The sequence below is a fragment of the Prenolepis imparis genome, unplaced genomic scaffold (genome assembly GCF_030444845.1).
Source record: "Prenolepis imparis isolate NDT839.2.m4 unplaced genomic scaffold, iyPreImpa1.0 SCAF_10, whole genome shotgun sequence".
Classification (NCBI taxonomy): Eukaryota; Metazoa; Arthropoda; class Insecta; order Hymenoptera; family Formicidae; genus Prenolepis; species Prenolepis imparis.
The window spans coordinates 16,417,681-16,439,821 of record NW_028141168.1 but is presented as its reverse complement, the minus strand read 5'-3'; the positions used below and the strand labels follow the sequence as shown (position 1 = coordinate 16,439,821).

The window sequence follows — 22,141 nt, the reverse complement described above, 5'->3', positions numbered from 1 at the left end:
CATATTATTTTAAAAATTAATTGGCACATTAACTCTTTAATCAGCTGATTTCTGTCCAAAAATATTAATAAGATTTTAATTTGTTAATTAAATTTTAAAATAATATGTTATAAAAATTCAAATAGTAATATTTTATTCTATTTTATTTGTTACAGGTAGCATTGCTGCGCGCGAGTTTAACCGCGAGATTTTCGAGTGTCGAACGTTGTGATTCGTGCGATTAGAGTTTTCGCATCGTTTTTTTTCATTGCGCAATGTACGCGAAATATACGTGCGATTCACGCGTCGCGTCGGGAGTGTCGTGTAAAGTGTCGGGCGATCGTAATTATTCGTGTTTTCGCGAGTGTCCATGGACCAGGAGAGGAGGAGGAGGCCTGGAGGCATCGGGCGACAGCGGGACAACTATAAGGTATGCAAAATAAGTATATAATTTTTTTAAAGAAATACATAAATTTTTGTTATATTTGTTTAAGTATCTATATATATATATGTCTTTTATTTGTTATTACAGGTAAGATTAGTAATAAGAGAGGAGAAGAAGGTGGGCCGGGGAGGCATCGGGCGATTATAGTTTCGTTTTTTCTCATTGCGCAATGTACGCGAAATACGCGTGCGGTTCACGCGTCGCGTCGGGAGTGCCGTGTAAAGTGTCGGGCGATCGTAATTATTCGTGTTTTCGCGAGTGCTACCATGGACCAAGAGAGGAGGAGGAGGCCCAGGGAGGCATCGGGCAACAACGAGGTATGCAAAATATCTAAAAACATTTTTTCTAAATTGCATTAAGATATTCGACCGTTTCAAAATACCCTGTACATACACATGTATATACATAATTTAAATATTTTGTTTTCAGATCGATGTGCTGTGTACTATAACTCCTACAACTGCTATTGCACGTATCGGTGAGTGAGAAATTGTTTTTTATAACATTTCTACAGCGATAATGGGGGTTTAAAAGGAAGATAAAAATAAGTTAAAGAAAAAACTAAATATAAAATATAAAAATATATTAGTATATATAATATACTTTTATTTTTTAATGAACAAATTTAAATTTAAAAACATTATTTATATATCTGCTTATATTTATCTTGCAAATTACACCGAATTGTATAACTATTTCACTTTGCTACATCATACATATATTGCAGTGTATGAAATAATAATAATTTATGTCTTTATATTATGTTATTATCATATGTCTATACGCATTATTATCTTCGCATAAGTGAAAGATTATTTTTTGTAACTGCGATTCTCTTCATTGCTTAGTGAGACGTATTAAACGCAAATATAGCGTTTGTTAATTAATCGTAACTTTTTTATATTCTATTTATAAATTGTAATATTTATTAAGAAAACACATTTATAAATTTATCTTCACCTGCAGAGACAAAATATTTACAATTTATGTAACCAATTTAGTGACAAATATTTTTCAATTTTATTTTGCTTTCAATATATTCACATTATTTTTAATATTTTTTATAAATGTTCATTCATTTAAATAACGTATCATGTCACAATCAATTAAATTCTTTTTATGAATTATATCACTTAAATTATTTGAGAGAGATAATTTTTTACATTACAAAATTTTATACACTGCAATCGTTATTAATATACTGATGAGATATATATTGAGAGACTTTAAACAGAATATAACGGAAAAAGATTCTGTACATTATGAACGTTCTTTCGCATCATACATAGTCAGGCTCTGACTTTTTCCCGCCGCGACAGGTTTTTGAATTGACACTTTATTTCCGAGAAAACGGCATCGCAGGTTCGGATACGAAAGACGACGGCGATATAACTTTGAAAGATGCACCGCGTATTTGTTCGTACACCGCGATAATCAGTTGAGCAAACAACGAGCGAGTCGTCTTTGGCGACGGCCGTCGGATCTCGAAGGACTCGACTGGTTTCAGCAACCATGACGAGCGATCAGTTTCTCTCGAGCGGCACATCTAACTGCATTGCATTTAAATATTAGTCGATTATATTATTGATTTATTCGGAATTTTTTTCTGCAATTGCTCGCGAAACGCATAAATAGGGAAAAGGATTATTATAGTGATAAATTGATAAAATGTTTGCTCCGTTCTCTCTTCTTCTCTTGCCATAACTTGTGGATTATTCTACAGACTGAGTGAGTGAATATATTAAAACACACATACACACATACATGATAAATTGAAGATATTAATAGATGAGGTAAATGCCTTTGATCCCCTGATTTAATGCCGTGGTTTATCTTTGTATAATCCGTAAATTTTTTAGAAAAGTTACGTAACTTTAATGCTTTCTGCCAATTTGTACGATCATCTATTACGGAATTTTTAAAATATTGCGCGAAACTGATTCTTACAAATTGCTAATTGATTACGGAAAAAATCTATTTTCTAGATGTTTTCTGAAAAATTATATATTAGGTATATTGAAGTATTTACAGAAAGAACAGTGCCCCTTCTCTCTCTTCTATTCTTCTAGCGTCGTTTCTTTATCATAATACCTTTGTTACAATTGAAATTTGCTAGATTACTCAGACAAATAGAATATTATTTATACAATGATTTCTCTACCTCGTTAATGACGCGTCTGCGATACGTTTATTATCAATCTCTGTATTACGCCTATTTACCTATGTAAAGCCGGTAAAATACACTTAAAATTCGCCGGCAAATCGAGACGAGACTCTCTTCTTCGCGTATAGATCTTTATGAGTCAACGTCGTGTAGAGTCACACTGAGACCGCGTAAGAGAAGCGAAGAGAGCAGGGACATAAGAAAGAACGCGCGCCTCCAAAGTGGGAGAACACGTAAGCACGTTGTTTTTATAATACACGTTAAATAACTTTACGACGCCTCAAGTATCGTGGCAAATTGATTTCGTAACGACAATCACGGAATTAATGCACAATAAAAGTATCATGGCGGCAATTAAGCCGAGCACTTGCTTAACTGTGAACCGCTCGCGGCATTTCAGTCGCGCCTGGGAGCGCCGAATGAATGATACATAAAACGGATCGAGTGATTCCGCGGCAATTTTTTTTCTCCCACGACGTGAAAACATTGTTACGTTCGGAGGGATGAGAGAGGAAGGGATACCCTAGATAGAGTCTTTCTCATAATTGCGCTCGATACGTCAAATGTGTCTCGATGTTGACAATCAGCTGATTCGTGCGTCTCGCGTCTCGGTGTGCATTGAATGTGTGTCGGAGGAAAATGTTTTTTTTTTCTCGAATAATCGAGCGACAATTGCTTTGACAAACGTTGTGCCGGTTATACATTTGCGAGAACTTAATGCGATATTAGATCGTCGAGAACCGAGCGAGCGGAGTCACGGCGCCGCGTTTCGCGCGCGTGCGTTTGTGTACACAACTATTAAGTGCTTACATTTATGCCTGTCATAATTGGCTTCGTTAAATGAAGAGAGTGACTGAGGAATTAGCTTGCCGGTAATAACGCGGCTATTTATTAACACGTGAAACGAGACGCCAGGGGCCTCACGAACGAACTCGAAGAGCTTCGGGAAGTAGATCTCTTTTTCTTTATAACCGCGCGTTTTGTGGAATTCGGTATCTTTTCTCCCTTTCGAAGATCGGCTCTATGGTGAGTGTACATGATTAAAATCTAGCTCTTCAATGTCCGTCCGATGTGGGGATTTTTTCCTTTTTGTTTTTATAAAATAATTATACATTTTTGCATCTATGGCGAACACTTGAGATGTATCTTTTTTTTTCTTCGAGACAATTATATATATAGATAATAGATTATGCTGAGTTTAATAAATTTCACATAATGAAATAGAAAAAAAAGATGATCGTCAGAGCAATAATGGAAGGCGCCAGAAGGTGGACCAACTAACAATAAGTCTGCGAAAACACAGTATGGTCAGTTCTGAACGATAACAATTATCTTTATTTCTCCCTCACAATCAGACAGTTTTTGACGTTTCTGAATGAAACATACATTCAATCTCTTCATGCTTTTTCGTGTTCGTTTATTCCTCTTCGTTTTCTCAGCTCTCGATTTTCTCGGTTGTATTTTCTGATTGTTTTCGCTGCTTATATACATATACAGGGTGTCCGGTAATAGTCGCATCAACCGTCGTGTGCAGGTAGAGCTAGTTAAACCGAGTAGAAAAGTCCTCTATCATTTTGCGATATTCTCAATAATAAGAGAGATATTAATTAATAAAGATCGGCCAATTCGCGTAACGACGGCGAGAAGAGACAGCCCAGTTTTATGTCGTTACTAAGCATGCGGCGAAAAGAAACAGTATAATGTTACACGGTTGCTAAGCGCGCGATGAAGCGGGGAGGAGCGCTTTACAAAAGACAGTAACTCCATACGAGTAGCGCTAACTCTGGACCCCCGAGTGGGCTGTCTCTTCTCGCCGCACGCTTATCATCGCGCGAATTGGCTGATTTTCTTTAATTTATTTCTCTCTTATTATTGAGAATATCACAAAATGGTAGAGGACTTTTCTACTCGGTTTAACTAGCTCTACCTGCACACGACGGTTGATGCGACTATTACCGGACACCCTGTATATATTTTTCGTTGAAATATAATGACCGGCTAGTCTATATTCTATCCTGATTTCATTTCGGTTTCCGCGCTTCTGTGCGAAAAGATTTTACAAGAAGCAGGCAGAAAAGTTTTTCTGGGTCATAAAAACGGACGTTTCTCTTTTTTTTTTTAGAATGAAACTTATAACGCATAGGTGCGCACTAAAATAAAATATTGAGTAACATTTTTTAAATATCATGCACTATATCCTTCAAACTAAGATAATTTTTTTCTAAAATAAATTTTAAATTCTCTCTCTCTCTCTCTCTCTCTCTCTCTCTCTCTCTCTCTCTCGCTTCTTAAGCAATGCTCTTTTTAAATTAAAAACTTTATTAAATAAATTGATTTAATGCAAATATTAGTTTATTATGGGAGTATTATTTTAATCAAAATAATATAGCTTCGTAAATAAAATTTCTCTAGGACGATAATATCCTTCGTAACTGCCACTTTCTCCGAAATTGTTATTCGTCGTATATCTCAAGTGGTACTTGCGTGATGTTGATTGTTCCTTCGGCACAACCCGATGTGATCGCGTAGAGATAGCTGAGTGTGTCAATACATTTTATCGTAGATCGCGATCTTATTAGTCGGCGACGCGTTAACAAGTTTTTTTTCAAAGTAGATTTACTTTAGTCCGCGGGAGATCAACAAGCAAAGATTACGACGATTGCCCGAAAAGGGAGCTAATTTTACGAGAGGAGGTCCATTGTTAAGTCGACACGTGTAAAAGAAAAATTTGTGGACGCATTTGCGTGGCTTACTTTTGACGTCAGAACAGGTTCTCTAACGCACTCCTGTTCGATCCTAATCTTTCTCCCAATGCGATTCACATTCCACGAGCATCTGGAAATGGATACCGCGAACGAATACCGTGAGAGGCATTTCGGCGTCTTGGAAAAAAGATGGTGACGCGGAGGAGGGCTCCGTGAAAGAGGTATAGATTTACTATCAGAGAGAGATTTCATTCCTCTGGGGTTTAGGCTTTCTCGGCAATCCCATTACGGGAGTCAAATGTGATTTAGGATCTTGGCCTTATATCGTGCACCGGAGCCTGGCTATAGGCTAGTGTACACCATAGGCGTTTCATATCTCCTCGGAACAGATACCAACCGCCGCGTTCTCTCTGACGTTTCACGGCCGGCCATAGTCATGGGCGTTTCCGTGGAATTAACTTTCCGTGAGCTTTCGTCATCAATATTTCAATCGGGGAAAGAAAAGAGAGAGAGAGAGAGAGAGAGAGGAAGGAGGGCCGATGCGGCCCTTTTCATGAGCGCCTTAGAAAAAAATGGTCGCCGACTCAGCACGATATTAAGTATTAAATTCCACGCCGATAAATTATGTGTTCGATGACTTCTCGTTAATACAACGCTCTTGACGTATTACGAATTATACTTAAAAAATCGTTTCTTTCTTTTTATTTCGTTAAACTATATTCTCAATTAAAAAATAAATTACTATTAATCAAGTACACAAGTAATGTGGATAGGAGCCGAAATTCGTTGCGTTCGCGCGTTGCAGTTGTTATCGTTCTTGCTACGGCCCTGCATTTCATTTGGCCCCAGGACGTGGCTTACCGAGACTCTCGTCGTACTGCAGGTTCTCGAGAGAGAGAGAGCCTCGCTTATCCGCATTCGCTATACCCGTTATTATGTAGACGATAATGGTCGCCGTATAAATATTCACGCCGGTGATGCCCATAAATGCTACCGTCGCCGCGTGCTGCATTGCACGGTATATTCGATATACCGGGCAGTTCGCGTACGGACATTAGCGTTGCTAGGTAATTCACCATCTTGGATCGACGTCAGATCCTCGATCCTGCTGAGGCAAGCGAGGCTATTAATCACGCGTGCCGACTTTGCTTCGCTATCGAGAGAAGCGAAGTCCTTGCGAATGATTTATATCTTTAATCAGGAGATGAATGGGAGATAATTGGTTTCGTTCACCGCGAGTTACCGAGGCCGATTTAATTACGATTTTCCAAAAATGGTATTAGCAAATGTATATTTGCGCGAATATGCGTGTTCGGATATTTTTATCGTTCTTAGCTTAATCGTTTTGACCTAATCCATCGATAAAGTTCGTTTATGATATAAAATAATTATTTAACATTAGTTATTTTGTATAGAGAAAGAAAATTTAAAGAGGCTGATTAGCGTTAATCGAATTTTGTTTTAATTGAGCTGCTCGAGCGAAATTACGTGAAGTATTAAATCGCTTAAAAGCAAGCAAAACTATTAAAAAAAAATTATATTATATTATAATTATAATATTAATAATTATATATTATAACTAGAACAACACAAGCGCTACGCGCGCGCCATTCCTCGATTTTATATAAAAAAAGAATATTTTTACATAAAGTTTGTTTAAATTTAATATTTTTTGATAGAAATGAGCTAATTAATACGTTAATTTGTTAATTAAATTTGAAATTAATAGTATGTAATAAAAATTATAAAATAATAATGTTTTAAATAAAATGTTATAGTACTTTAAACTCGCGATTAATATTTTTTGACAGTTATCAGCTGATTTCTCTTAGAAAATATTATTCGAGTTTAAAGTATTATAACATATTTATAACATTATTATTTTAATTTTGTAACATATTTTTATTTTAAAATTTAATTAGCAAATTAACGTTTTAATCAGCTGATCTGTCAAAAAATATTAATCAAGTTTAAACAAACTTTATATAAAAATATCATTCTTTTTTATATAAAATCGAGTAATGGTGCATGCATAGCGCGAGTTTGTGTTGTTCTAATCCTAGTCTCTTTCTAAAAAAAGGCATGTTAAGTCGATTCTTGCCTCTTTTTCGCGATGTTGATTAGCTGCCTCGATTTGTATTGTGCTTTATATTCGTAGCATCGAGAGGCTGTCATTGCGAGGGTTAGTAGTTTGACAATTTGACAGTTTGTCCAAAATAAAATAAAATAAAATAATATGTTTTAAATAATATGTTTTAATACTTTAAATTTAATATTTTTGACAGTTATCAGCTGATTTCTGTCAAAAAATATTAATCGCCGATAAAGTATATATTATAAGTATATATTATAACATATATTATTTACAATATATTATTACAATTAAAATAATATTTCGTAAGTAATATAATATGTTATAACACTTTATCCGCGATTAATATTTTTTGACAGAAATCAGCTGATAACTGTCAAAAATATTATTCGAGTTTAAAGTATTATAATAACATATTATTTAAAACATAATATTTTATATTATAATATTATAATATTTTCATAATTATTATCATAATATTATCATAATATTTTATAATATCATAATTATTTTATTTAATTTTATTTTGGACAAACTGTCGTCAAACTGCTAATCCTCACGATGACAATTGCTCGATGCTATAAATATAACGTACAACGTGAATCGAGACAGCCAATCAGCATCGCGGAAAAGCGACAACACAATGTCAAAAACATGTCTTTTTCAGAAAGGGATTATAATATTAAATTACTATAATTTAAAATTATCACGTGTAGATATTTTATACATGTAAAATGCATTGAAGTTATATCTTTGGGAAGTATTACGTTTTTTTTTTTTTTCGTCAATCATCGCAAATGGAATATCAAAAAACTGGTCGGGGCTGTCTTCGTATCCAATATCTATCAAAGCAACGCGACGTGAAGGGTCCACTTACACAATTATCTGCTCGCGGAATCTCCTCAGCGACCGTTCGCTCGCTGTTTTACTACCCGCCTGTGCTCTCTCTCGGCCTTTTTTTTTTAGTTTTATTTCCAAGCTGCTTTTTAAGACTTCCCTCGCATCCCTTCTTCCACGCTGTGTCTTCCGCCTGTCCTCTTCGTCCGTAGTCTCTCTTTCTTTCTCTTTTTCTCCGCTCGACTAGCTGTTTTACCGCCATTCTCTCTTCCTACGCGTCCCACCGATTCGTCTTCCCTTTAGTCCCCTTTCCTCTCTTCGGCACCGATTGTGTCGTCTGAAAATTCCGAGCGGTAGCAACTGCAGCAAGTTGCCCGACTTCAAACGCAACCGACTTGATTCGTGTGAGTCAAAGATGGAGTCTAGGCTACGCGTATAAATTAATTATGTTGACACATGTTACTTTGAGAAAAAATTGTTTAATATACAGCTTGAGATATACAGAGTTGAATTTAAACAGATTATATCTCTCGTACAATGGACAGTAGGAAAAAGTAACGGAGAATATAGTATCGCATATAGTTTAATGATGTCTAACTTCCTATAATTACGTTACTTTTCGCAGCAACGTAATTTAATTTAAGTTAATGTAAGCTAATAAGAGACGCGTTAGAGGTAGAGAGCGAAGAAAGTATCAGCTGATGCGTTTTTCTCGCGCGACGTAACGAGATATAAGTGAGACGCCGGTTATGGTTGTGCACCTTAGTCGTAATTATAACCAGCCGTGAAACGTAACGAATTTCAAATTATGCGACATTCTCACCGCGCGCGATAACGACACTAAGGCTTTGTGCGTGCAGAACTTCTTCGCGTAGTATATAATCGGCTTTTTTATACTTCGGCAGTTCTTTGGTGTGATAAGAAATATCTGGCAGCTTTGTTAGCAGGATAAACTAGCCTTCGTTAACAAGCCTTTGTCGACAAAACAAAAAGCCTAAATGAAAAAACAAAATAGAAAGATACGTAAGATGGAATTGCATGTAGATAGAAATCGCTTCGATATATTCTGAAAGCGTTTATATCTTCGAAATATTTTATTCCGTTAGGGCTCGTATATCCAATAATGTTTTTGTGATAGAATTTGTAAATTATTTCTGGAATGTTTAATCCTTTTAAAAATATTATGGCGAGCGAATCCCGCTCCCTGTTATATTGCTGCGCGGCCAGTAAAACCAGTGTCACGGTGAATCAGAATGATTTGTGTCCTTGATAGAAACTAGTTTTCTTTTTGTGATGGCGGCTAAAATGGAGAGAGATGGCTGAGATTTTTTAAAAAATATCTTATGACGATCTGAAAGTGGCAAATTCTGACCCATAGAAATTATTCTATTAAATATAATTTATCTTAAATAACTTCAAAATATGTATTCTGCAAATGTAGGTTTTTTACATCATTTTATATAGAGAAAAAAATGGCATTTTGTTTTTCAAAAAACAATTGAATGAAAATGCAATAAATTATTTATTTAATAATTAAAATTAATTTAATGATGACTATATTGGCGCCAGTGTATCGATAAAATTTTATTATATAAATAGGTAATTTAATCAGTGAAACTTTGATACTTTTTGAATGCGATTAACTGCACATTTTTTTTTTCATATGAGTTTTTTTTCTTTTGCCATTGACAGTAATTTTAATCTCAATCAAAAATATTTCACGTGTCTTATTAATGTGTGTTCGAATTTGTCTCCTGAAACAAAATTATATTTTTTACTATCGACCTATTTGTTTTTTCAATGGACGTTCCACGTTGCTTTCAGGACGCTAAAACACTGCCCAACAATGAACCACGTTGGCTCGTGTTTTGAAGCGTGCTAGCAGAGTGGACAGTCGTAAATACGCGTGTAAATATATAGCGGCTGTTACGTCGGCCGCTGTAAAGTCGTAGTATGTAGCCAACGTTAAATGTTTGAATCCTTACAGGGGATTTGTGACTACAATGAATCTTATTTTGCGCGGCATGCGATGTTAATCCGATTACGATCTGCAGTCTTTTCACAAATAAATCTGCGACGGAGTATACCGAGAAAATTACAGACAGCTTCGTTAATTAGAAAAGATAATAATTATTATTTGTCTGGTTACAAGAATTGCGTGTGTGTGTGTGTGTTAAGAGATTCAATTAATTATAATTACTAAATTCAATTAATTATAACTGCTATTATACAAAGTATAAATATATAAAAATATATTCAATTAATTATAATTATTAAATTAATTGAATTTAGCTAATGTATATATGTGATAAATATTTCGAGCAGATTTCTCTTACCTCCAGGTATGATGTAGGGTTTAATTCGAGCGTGACTTTAGAAGGATTCGTTTTTTTTATGGTTTTCTGACCGCATCCTTTTGCGTTAGCCGTTTTCGAAAGTAGGTGAAACTATTTTGACCGCTGAGAAAATCTAAAGATACCTTGTAGAAAAAAAAACACGGAAGCAGTGTTTAACCAAGAAATTCTAACACTAGAAAAAAAACTAAGCAAAAAAAGCAGTTTTATGTCGGTCATCTAAAACGTAATCCCTGTCAATAAAGTAATTAAAATCAGCAGGAATCCTTCCTACTTTACTACCGAACTCTTGGGTTCTTTTCTCTAACTTGAATTATATTTTCCAACTCGTGAATTTCTGCAAATATTTTTGCAAAGATTGCTCTTTAGAGCTCTTTGTGCAATCGTACTTAAAAAAAAACTTTTTAAACAAGATATCAATCGTTATATAGAAGTTAGAGTTTTGATTGATTTCAATCGTACGATCAATCAATTAGTGATTGAAAAAAGACTTTTATTATTGGTTCTAATGTATAATTAAGTTTCTTAATCAATTCATTTATGTCTCTCATTAGTGCACTAATAATGCTGATACGTAAAAGATATAATGATTATTCTATAGGTTTATTTCGACTCACTAAACCGGTTTGATTACATATAACGAGTCGAGGTTGTTTCTTAACATGTAGCAAGTATAATAAAATCAAATTATATTTATAGGAAAGAGAGAAATGAAAAAACTTTGTATATTAAAATTTAATAAAATTTTCTTGCAAATAAGTTAGATCTTTGCATCTTGATTTATGTGTGTCTGAAGATAATTATACGGTAAATAATAATCTAAAATTAATAAATATTTATACACAGAAAACAAAAATATATTACGAATTGACAATTATAAATATATTATTATACATAATCTGCTTCGAGAGGATGATATCACACATGACTTAAAAATATTCATACGTATATACTCAACGTTAATAAATTTCGCAGTTTTTTCCTATTTTCATTATTTTTTATAAAATTATAAAACGGATATGGAGTGATGATGCGAGATAAGATAGGTCGTCACGCAGTTAATCCGAAGTGGCCGATCGACTCTCGTCTCTCGGTTCCGCGCGAAAAGAATGAAGGTTCCGAGATGAAACCGGAGAGAATGCCGACTATTCTCACGTTAGCCCAACACTACGAATCGGTAGGAACCAGTAAAAATCAAGTCTCTTACGAAAGACGTGTGATCGCGGTTGAAAACGATTGCCGAGAGAAAACGAGTAAGTGAGATATCAAGGAAAAGCGATAGTTCTCGCGGGAGGCGTGTGTAGGTACGTGCGGATATACATCGGGGTACTTGGAGTGCCGCGTTTAAAAGGATTTACGACGTCAACAAAAATAATCGTTTAATACAAGAGAGAGAGAGAGAGAGAGAGAGAGAGAGGGGGGGGGAGGAGAAGAAAGACGGATTGTTCGCGCTGCTGGATGACCGGTCGAACGGTCACCCGGTGTCTATTGCCCATCAAATGACCAGTCGAACGAGCGCGCTTCGGGAAGACCGACTTCCGTAAAAGCATCGGCTTCGATCGTCGTTACGGTTACGGATCGGCAGGTAAAGCTGACTTTCTCGCAGCTTTAGTCGTCGACGTGTCAAACATCAATTGTGAAATAATCACGGTTACGGAATAACTCGTGCCAAAAGTGAAAATCGAACTAATCTTCATTTGTTAGTGTTTTGACACGTAAAAACTCCGAGTATCCTGATGTACCGTGAAATTTTTTTATCGCCGTCTTCTATTCCAGACTGAAAATCTTTCGAATAATGCTACAATGCACGCCATACGTTCGATAGAAAAGGAGGGAGAATCCAGGTGAAGAGATAATGATTTTAAAATCGTGATCTCATCGGTCGAAAATGAGTTTGATAACTATGGGTAAAGTGTCCTGGAATGTAGATGCGTAATTATGGTCGTAGTTTCGTCAATGTCGTCGCGCCGCGTTGTCAAGGGTCGTCAGTAAAGGGCCACGAGGAGGGTTGTCAAGTACAAACGGCAGTATTACTCGAGGGATTATAAAATCGTGCGAGAATGATTCTCCCTGAAATTCCGCACATATTCATGCTGCAATCTCTGTTTTAGTGGCGAAGATACATGACTAAAATCTGTGATAAGAACATTAAGATATATCATCTACCATGAATAATTTTCACATAAATTATGACTAAAATATATATATATATATATATATATATTATAATTGAATGAATTGAGGATAGATATATAGCAGCTTATAATCAAATTTTTTGTGATAATTGATTATTATAAGCTGCTATAATATCCTTAATATATTCAATTATATATAAGCTTATAATCAAATTTTTTCGTGATAAAAACAATAAGAAACTTCTTGCGGAATGCCATATGATGGACTTATTTTTGAAATATTTCGTATTATACAGTTAGTAGGGGTTTAAAATTGCATGATGGCGACAGCTTGTGTTGACTGTTATCTTCGCTCCTCACTTTAGATTGCCTGTACATTCGTTCGTGATAATCGGCAGCCAAGATAGCATTTTATCCTATATGCTGCTGGTTTATGGCGGTTATATTTCGAGCTACTTAGGATTTCAGAGAAAAATATAGCAGCACTTCGCATTCTTCAAATATTTTTTCCTGAGAATTTGAAGTCTTTTGGAAATGCATTAAAATAGATTAACAGATAAAAATTATATGAAATTATATATTTGTATAATGTAATATATAGTTTTTTGTTTAAAAGAATTTTCTTTTATTATAAAGATATAAAAATTTAATCATGAAATGTACATATATATGACATTCTCACAATAGAAACTAGTTTTGAATACTGTTGCAAGCTCTTATTTAGCTCTCTCCTTGTTGAACGATTCTTACATCAAAATATACCATGAACATTCTGCAATATATAATAAAATAAGATATTAAAATGTGTCAGTTGTGAGTATTTTAATAACATATAGTTTGTCATCGTTAAAGGAGCATTGTCAGGTGAAATTTGTTCAGTGAACAGGAAATTTATAATTCATCGGCTGTTACTATGATGCACAAGAAGTTTTTGTGAGAAACGTCGTAGACACAATGTTGTACGCGCGAGTGGACGTTTACCTACTAAGATTTATGGACAGAAACGGAAATGAAAGGGGGGACCGAATTATCGAGAATGCTCTCGTATTATACATACATATAAAGTACGTTTCAGTACTCTTGTAGATTTCATGCATCCCGTATCGAAGTACGCGTTGTTAATATCCGGGCTCTTCGGAGCCTTTCATTCAATCTTCCCTCTTTCAAACGCAGTCATCATCCTTCTCTCCCTTCTATTTCCTCTATCATCCTCTTGCCGTGAATTTGTCACCGCCCTTAAGCATACAAGTCCCACCCTTATATGAAGTAGTTAAAATAATATCGTATCCTTCTCTCATGTTTTATCGTTTAATCGAAGATTTCGTTTACATATAGATGTACATAACTAGATATACTAGGAAATTAACAATAATCATAAGAACGATAAGAAAAGATAAATTATTAGTCTTAAAATAAAGTCTTAAAATATAGATCTTAAAGTATATATAGATAAAAATATAATTAAAAGAATTATAAGAATAAAGCAATGTAAAAAAAAATAAATGCATCTATTTTTGCACGATAAATTGAATGTAGAACGTTAAAATTACTTGTACTGTCCTTCGTTAGGGTACAAATATTGTCAGATATACATCTATATCGGACTTAATTGGAGTCGGTCACCCTTGTTCACGCGAGTAAACTAGTAAAAAGAGAACGAAGAAGGGCACGCACTTCAAGTTATACCTATAAAAGTGAGCGTCAAGCATAATAAACACGAGTCGTTAATGGTATCGCTAATAGAATCATTCCGCTAGCTCGGGATGAATTTGATCCTCGGCGAACGAATGTGATTTCATCTTCGGTTCCCCTATGATTTCGTTTTCAATGAAGAATCTGTTATTATTATTCGTCACCGTTGATTGCAGCGGTATTATACGCATGCTCGTGAATAATATTCGCTACGCGAATAATATATAATTTTTTGTTACTGCTTAATAAAGATAAAACTATATAAGAACATTTAAAAATACTAAACAGCATCGCCGCGTTCAAGTTATTTTTATTATATATCTATAATATAACGCTTGAAATATTATCGCAATATATCACGATTTAAATGGACGAGACGATTGTATTAATGTTTCATTATTAGAATCTATACATATATAATTTTGCAATCGTGACATATGAACTTTTTTTTCATAGAGATTCTAAAATTAAATTTACAAAATGTTGATCACAGAGTTTAGTTTCTGCGAGATTTGTATATAAGGCGAATGTGTCCATAAAGAATGACATAAAATGTGGAAATGGTATTGTGGGTGTAGTTTAATTCTTAATTTAACGAACTGTAAAAGACATAGTTATCGATATTAATGGCTGGAAACATGATATAGCTTATATCGATAGCGTGATTAAAGTATAGCGTACAATTTGAAGGAGGAGATTGACGCGCGATATATTGCGAAGCACTCGCTGAGACTTTTATGGCTGCGTTGTATGTTTATAGAGAGTAAATATTTAAATATGCCGTAATCTTCCAGGTAACAATATGTACAGCTCGCAACAATCTTTATGTCGCGTTACACGCGTTACACGTCTTCCGTAACGAAGCGTTTTGCCAAGTTATTTTGCACGTGTAACGTATATAAAATACGTAAACAATTTATTTCTAACATATTCGTTATGCGATCGTAATATTAGGAACAATACACACATATAAATCCGACAGTCGAGAAACAAAGGCGTTACGTCTACCCCGAAGCAATAAAATGTTTAAAAAAAAAAAAATCGTAAAGATATATCTCTCTTGCCGCGGGAGACCACTTCAACCGATAACCGCGAACAGTCGAAAAGGGAAGAAGGGACACAAAGAAGAGAAATTGCAACTTGCAGCCATTCAACCGTCGGCGGTTAAGTGTTATTATAAGCGTCGTGATCTGTACGAACATTGCGAACCCTCTCAAAAGGCACATATAGACGGCTCTTCTGCTCGTATATTCAGCAATGATTTCACGTTTACGCCCTGGCTGTCTACGTTGGCAACATTCTGAAAATGCTGATGGCAGGAGACAGCTGAAAGATGGAGCGAGACGGAAAATATGCCTCTGTGAGAACGAGAGAGAAGGGGGAGAAACAAAAAGAGTGCCCGCGAGAAAAAGAGAGAGCGAGAGATGCGCTGACACATCTCGAGGAGTGAGAGAGAGAAATAAGAAGGGAGAAGAAGAAAAAAACCGCCGGATAAGAGAAGATGAAAGTGAAAGACGAAGGCGGCGGGGCCGATAGCAGCGGTGCGAGTGGAATGGGGTGGGATGTCGAGGCAGAGGGAGGCTTTATTTTATTTTAATGGCGCTGTAAGCTTTCTTGGCTGCGCGCACCGAAGCTACTAAGACTTGGTCCGCCGCTCGGAGTCCCCCGGTATAACATGACTACATGGGATTTCGTCTCATCCTTTATTCATGAAAGATTCTCCTTATCTTCCCTTTTTCTTTGTTTTTTATCCACGATCATATACATGTAGAAAAGCAAACATTTTTAGGCTAAATTATAATTTGTAAGAATAATTGACAAATTCAACTTTTTCCCGATCGCGATTTACAATTAAAAAAAAAAAAAAACTTCGAGAGAAACAAACTTTCCCTAGGGAATTAGGTTTATAATAATATATCAATATTTAATTTTTTTAATTCACGTTAGTATTACACAATTGACAAATTGATCGATTATACATTATTATCTCTATTCTATCTTGTATCAAATTTTTTTGAAAATTATTTGAATGTTTTAATGAAAATTTAATCCAAAAAGAGTAAGTTTAATTTATACTAAAAACTTATTTATTAGTAATATTATATGTTATATATATTTTGGCAAAAACACTAATTTATTTAATTTAACTGATATTCTAAGAAAGCTTACATTATTTTCGTCGTATTTTCTACCTGGATTTTTATGCTCGGTGAATACGAATATACGAGATTTTCAATTAATGTTACTTTATGATACAAGTCGCGGAGTTAAATCATGTCTTCTTTTGATTTTTATCTTCTTTTTCTACCATCGGGATAAGGAGATACTGTGGCAATTTACTTATAAGAATGGCCATGAATTAAGCCAGTCTGACGTGAATCCATCCAAGGGCGGACTCGATTCGCGATGAGATCAGGTTCTTTAGAAAAAAAAAAAAAAGAATAGAAATGAAACTAGAAATAACACACACAAACAGAGAAAGAGAAAAGAGAAGGAATGATAATTTAATAGCTCTAATATAAAATAAATATCTCTACTCGAAGTTAATAATATAAGATTCAGATAATATATATATATAGATAATAATAAATCATGCATTACAAAAAAAACGATATAAAGATATATTGATTATATATTTTGCAAAGTTTCAATGCAAATCTGATTATATTCGAATAAAATATAATACGATTATTGTTAGTTTCATGTACAGAGAGCTATGTATATCTTGTTCGATCAAAGTTAGATTTTATGTCATAGATGCTGATATGTAAAAGTATCACGAGATCCTTGATGCATAAGTAATGTTTTCTCATTATCGGATCGTTGCATCTTAATGTACGCGCATTCGAATGAGAAGTAGTCGGATTAACGCACGCAGTCGAAGAGTTATTTTTCAGGCACGTCATCGCATACCGATGTCACCCTTAGTTCAGTTGGAGCAGTTAGAGCCGTAGTAAGCGCCCGTTTATGAGATCTTAAACAAGACATGAAGAGGGAATATTGTGAATACAGCTCGTGCGCATAGGAAAATTATCGAGCGGCGTAACTTTGCGTGCACAGTAATCTTCTTCCCGGGAATAGAATAATTATCTCCGTTGTATAATAATAAAATATCTCCGTCGAAATTTTCGCGTTCGAATTCGATATCTTTTTTTTTTTTTTTTTCGCGTCAAGAGTAACTTTCCCAAATTTCGATCAAATTTCTCGTGAAAAATGAAACTTTTCCGTTCGATCAAATTGATTTATTAGCGCGAATTTCCATTTTCCATCCCCAGATTGTTAAAAGACGTTGGAGTGAACGCGGATGCGAAGCGCGACACGACCGCGATATACAACCTCGATGGTGGCGGAGGTTGGTCGTGTCGTTATTTATGCTACGCGGCTCGCAATCCACCCTCCGACGACAGCCAACGGCATAAATCCCTCGTGTCCCATCTCTCCGGAACGTTTCCACATCTTCCCCTCTTCCGTCTCCCACCTTCTCTCCCTCTCTTTCTCTTTGTGTCTCTCGTTCTGCCCCCACCCACCCCAAGTTCCTCTTCCTTCCTCGTTTCCTCTCTTTTCTTCGATTTCTCCCCTAGTCTCGCGTAATTCTATCCAGCCAAGTTCTACCAGGGTTCTCTCGGCCCTTATATTTCCCCTTATCCCCCGCTATTCGTTTCTATCGTTCCACGGTCATGGTGGTGTCAGCCAAGAGCACCGGAGCGAGCGTAACATCGACCCAAGCCTCTCTCTCAGCTCCCAGCCTCCAGCCAACCACCATAACGATCGCGCAGCGCTGCACCGCCGTTGGTGGTTCACCGTGAACCGAAGGACGTGTGCGCGGGAAATTTATGGACGCTTTCAGAGTGATATCGATCGTTGCAATATTAATAAATTGAAGAACTTATTTACGTTGGCCTAAGCTGCAGGTTGGAATATATCGGGAAGCCGAAGAGCTTCTTCGGATGATCTTACACGCGTCGGTGGACAAGTAATTTTCGGTCGATATATTCCTCGAATTACTATCGCAGAATGAGAAGGCATAAACAGAATCATTGATTTTTTTTAATTTATAAAAGTATATAAATGACATTGCTACATTCTATTATATATATTAGTAAAAAATTATAAAATTATTACAAAAGTATACGCAGCACAATTATAAGAATCTTAGTTTTTCCATGAGACACGATGAAAAATCAAATATGTTCTCAGCATCTCTCCCTTTGCGCAGCTTTTTTGTCAATAGGGGCATTACTCCGCCATTTCGTCCCCATAGGTCGCTAATTAAACGCGCTGATATCGCGTGGGATAAACGTGGGGATGAGTGTACGCCCGGAAATTACGGAGGGTCGTGCAGGTCGGATGGTAATATCATGGGAATGACGAAATGGTCGGAGAAGATCGATAGAAAAAAAAGAATGGTCTAGAGAATGTGAGTACGATTGTGAGATCGGTAGAAAATTGTAAAACGGAGATATACGTCGCGGTAGTTGCGAGGAAGATGACTCTTTTATACTTCTTCGAGTTTCATCCGCATTCGTACAAAAAAAACGACTATTCCGTCGATGTCATTTGATAGGTTTTCGAAAGTTTTCGTCCATCTCAGGTTGCAGGTTGTTCGTTAGCAACGACATTCCATTTATCACGAACTAGACAATTATTTTTCTGGTCGAACATCTCTTAATAAAATAAGATTGCATCGTATCGAGTATGATTATCAAAGTAGAATTGGCCTTATTATAACAACAGTTATAAAACTGATGGAAAAGGAGTGAGGGGCACGGAAGATAGGGGGTGACTGGCCGTGAAATTGAAAAAGTTACCAAGACCCTGGAACACCGAGAGTGTCGGCATTGGCAGGAGGCGGCCATCGAGCTCTGTAATTTGCGTTCATAAAACCCCATGGAGGCTCAAGCCAAAGCCCCTCGAATACCATTAGTCGGTCGTGAATTTATTTTCATTTAGTTACAAGAAAATTACGCGCCGCGTTTATACCTTATACGTATACCGTTCTGTATAGTTAGAGCGCAAATGTCGATGTATATTTTATCGTTGCGATGGAAAGAGAAAATCGCTTCCATGCGCTTGTCTTCCATTGGCTCGTTCTTTTGCCGTACCATATTTGGATAACTGTATATAGGAATATATTTTATATATCGCGAGAAAATTAGAAACCGCGGAACCGAAATGTCACTAACGAAATAATTTTGTTCCACTAAAAAATTGAATACTCGGAGAGGTAAAATATAAATTTTCTCCCTTTTATATACAGATGTTACTTATTATATATGACATTATGTGAGACATACACAATATAATTATAATTTCACAAGAGCTCATCTTGAAATGTTTCTAAAGTCGCTATATAAAATACATATCTATCTGATGTTTGACGCGTCGAGAACGCAATGAATTGAATACGATACTCGGAGATTATGAGAAACAATTTATATTTACGGCGATAATCACACAATAAGAATTCGAGACACGCCGAAGACGTAAGACCGCGTATACGCTGACAACTATATTTAGCAGGGTTCGGACGCGGCGGTGGTGGAAAGGCTGAGCATTATCGCGAGAGGGGGTTGCGCGACGTACGCGAGGAGAAATGAGACATCTATCGCGCCGACCTCCCACGAATGGAAGGGATGAATTTTGCGCCGCGACGTCCGCGCAGGGGTGCAACGACGCCGACGCGGGGTACGACGGGGACCCGGAATCGCGACCCGCCGGAATGCCCGCACCCCATTTCGATTCGTCTCGAGGGTTGAGGATGCGTTTACTCATGGTCGGCCGCTTGGTCCATATCTACCGGTCGTAGAATCATCACGAGTCCGAGTTTTCATTTATATTTGCGGTGTCTCTTGTTATATTTTCGTTTCCCGTCGCGCGACGTCTCCAACGAGCGAATTCATTCATCCTCATCCGCCGCGGCTGAATTCCTGTCTGCGAGCTGCGATTCATCCGCGTTTTTCGAGTATCTCAAAGGTAAGAACGCAAGAGAAATGTGTTGAGAAAATTTTACCAAATATTTAACACCCTTACTTACGCTGCTTCACGATTGACATGAATTTTAATTGCATATAACGCGCGTGATTGATAAAATAATACAAATTAATAATAAAAATTAATACTCAACTCTAGAGATATATTTTGAATCTCTTGTAAAATTAATTCTGACTTAAATTGTACTTAGACTATTAGTCAAACTTCATTATCACGGTTTTTTTTTTTCTTTCTTTTTTTTCGATTATGTACATTGGTCCGATAATAATTGGTCAAAGTGGAACAGTGATAAGGATAGATAGTTGTTCCGCGAAATAATCATTCCCGTACGTCTTCGATTGCACAATTGACGAAGTATTTGTGTTTCACTTTCCGCGTACACACTTTGTGACATACGACACCGTCATTTACGATACTATTTGACTAATATGTTTCTTTATTTTACACGTTACAAGCTTGTTAATTGTCAAGCGCGATTTATTAGCAACGTATGTATTTTCATACAGTGCTAATCGCAAACTACTGACTTTCACATAAAACATTTATCGGAGCGATAATAATGACACTGTAAAATTGTTCCGCTATACATTTCGCGATCGCTTAAATCAAAGTTTCGCCGCCGTAAATCTGGATCATATGTGAATATAGTATTTTCCGCGATGATTGACATATTATTTCATTTCCCAAATTTCCTCAATATGATACTCGCGCGAAATTCAGATATCATCGCGCGTTTTGCGACATACGGGGCGCTCCATAATAGAAGTTAATGGTTTGGTTATCGTAACTCTATTTAACTACTCGTTTTCGCGTACGTCGGTTCGTTTTCCCGTGTGAAATGTAAGGCTAAATAAACAAGGAACGTGATTCGGCAACTGTGTGCGTCGTTCAAAAATAACACCATCGTGCAATTCTTATAGAGTTCATCGAATCAATTAGTATTTACGGACCAAATGTTTGTTATCCGAGTTATCTGTTTAATAGTAAACAACGATTTTCTGTTTTGATACTATAAGTGTCTTGTGTGCGCTCTCTCCCTCTGCTCATTATATGCGATACGAAACAAAAGATTATCTTATCGCATTGCTTCGATGCGTGTAAATATTAGGCATTTGACTTATTGTGTGACAAGCCTGGCTTATATTGTAAAAAGTGGATAGAAAGAAGGTTCAGTCGCGTGACTTTATTAGAAGTAAACCCTTTGGAAACCCTTTTTTGTGAGGTTACTTAAATAATTGAAGAGTTATTTATCTCCAATAGACAAACAATTTAGCAGATTGACGATTGCAATTAAAAAATGTCGGTCAAATAGTTTGCAATAAATTATTTTTGATGAATTTCTTAAAAAGCATAAAATTTTATGATTCAAAGATGCAAAAGCTTTTATTATATACATAGAAAGACACACGCAATATACTTCTTTTATATAAAAAAACAGAAATCAAAGAGATCAAAGCTGAGATCTTTAATTATTAAAAAAAATTTTTCATATAAAACATGATAAGGAAAAACGAACCTTGATATCATTCCTTGCATTGAAATTTTTTCAAGAAGTTTGTAATATAATTATTACCTTTAACCTGTTGACACCACAAATCTTCACTTTTTATCATGATTTCTCGAAAGTTTTTTCCAAAAGTACCTAAAGTAAAGATTAGTAGCCTTACTTTTCCAGACTTTTGTTCCGTGGTCATTTCCGATTTCCAAATAATATCCGTGACTTTTTCCGGCAACACGGCAACCACAA

At 35.9% G+C, this 22,141-nt stretch overlaps 1 long non-coding RNA gene across 1 annotated transcript in view; it reads left to right on the top strand.

Moving 5' to 3' along the window:
- LOC145942064 (uncharacterized) overlaps positions 1-22,141 on the top strand; it is a 73,727-nt gene that overhangs the window by 770 nt on the left and 50,816 nt on the right. Inside the window, exons 2-4 of the long non-coding RNA XR_014426297.1 lie at positions 156-409; positions 512-741; positions 854-902. This is a non-coding gene — a long non-coding RNA (uncharacterized LOC145942064). The remainder of the gene's footprint in view (positions 1-155; positions 410-511; positions 742-853; positions 903-22,141) is intronic.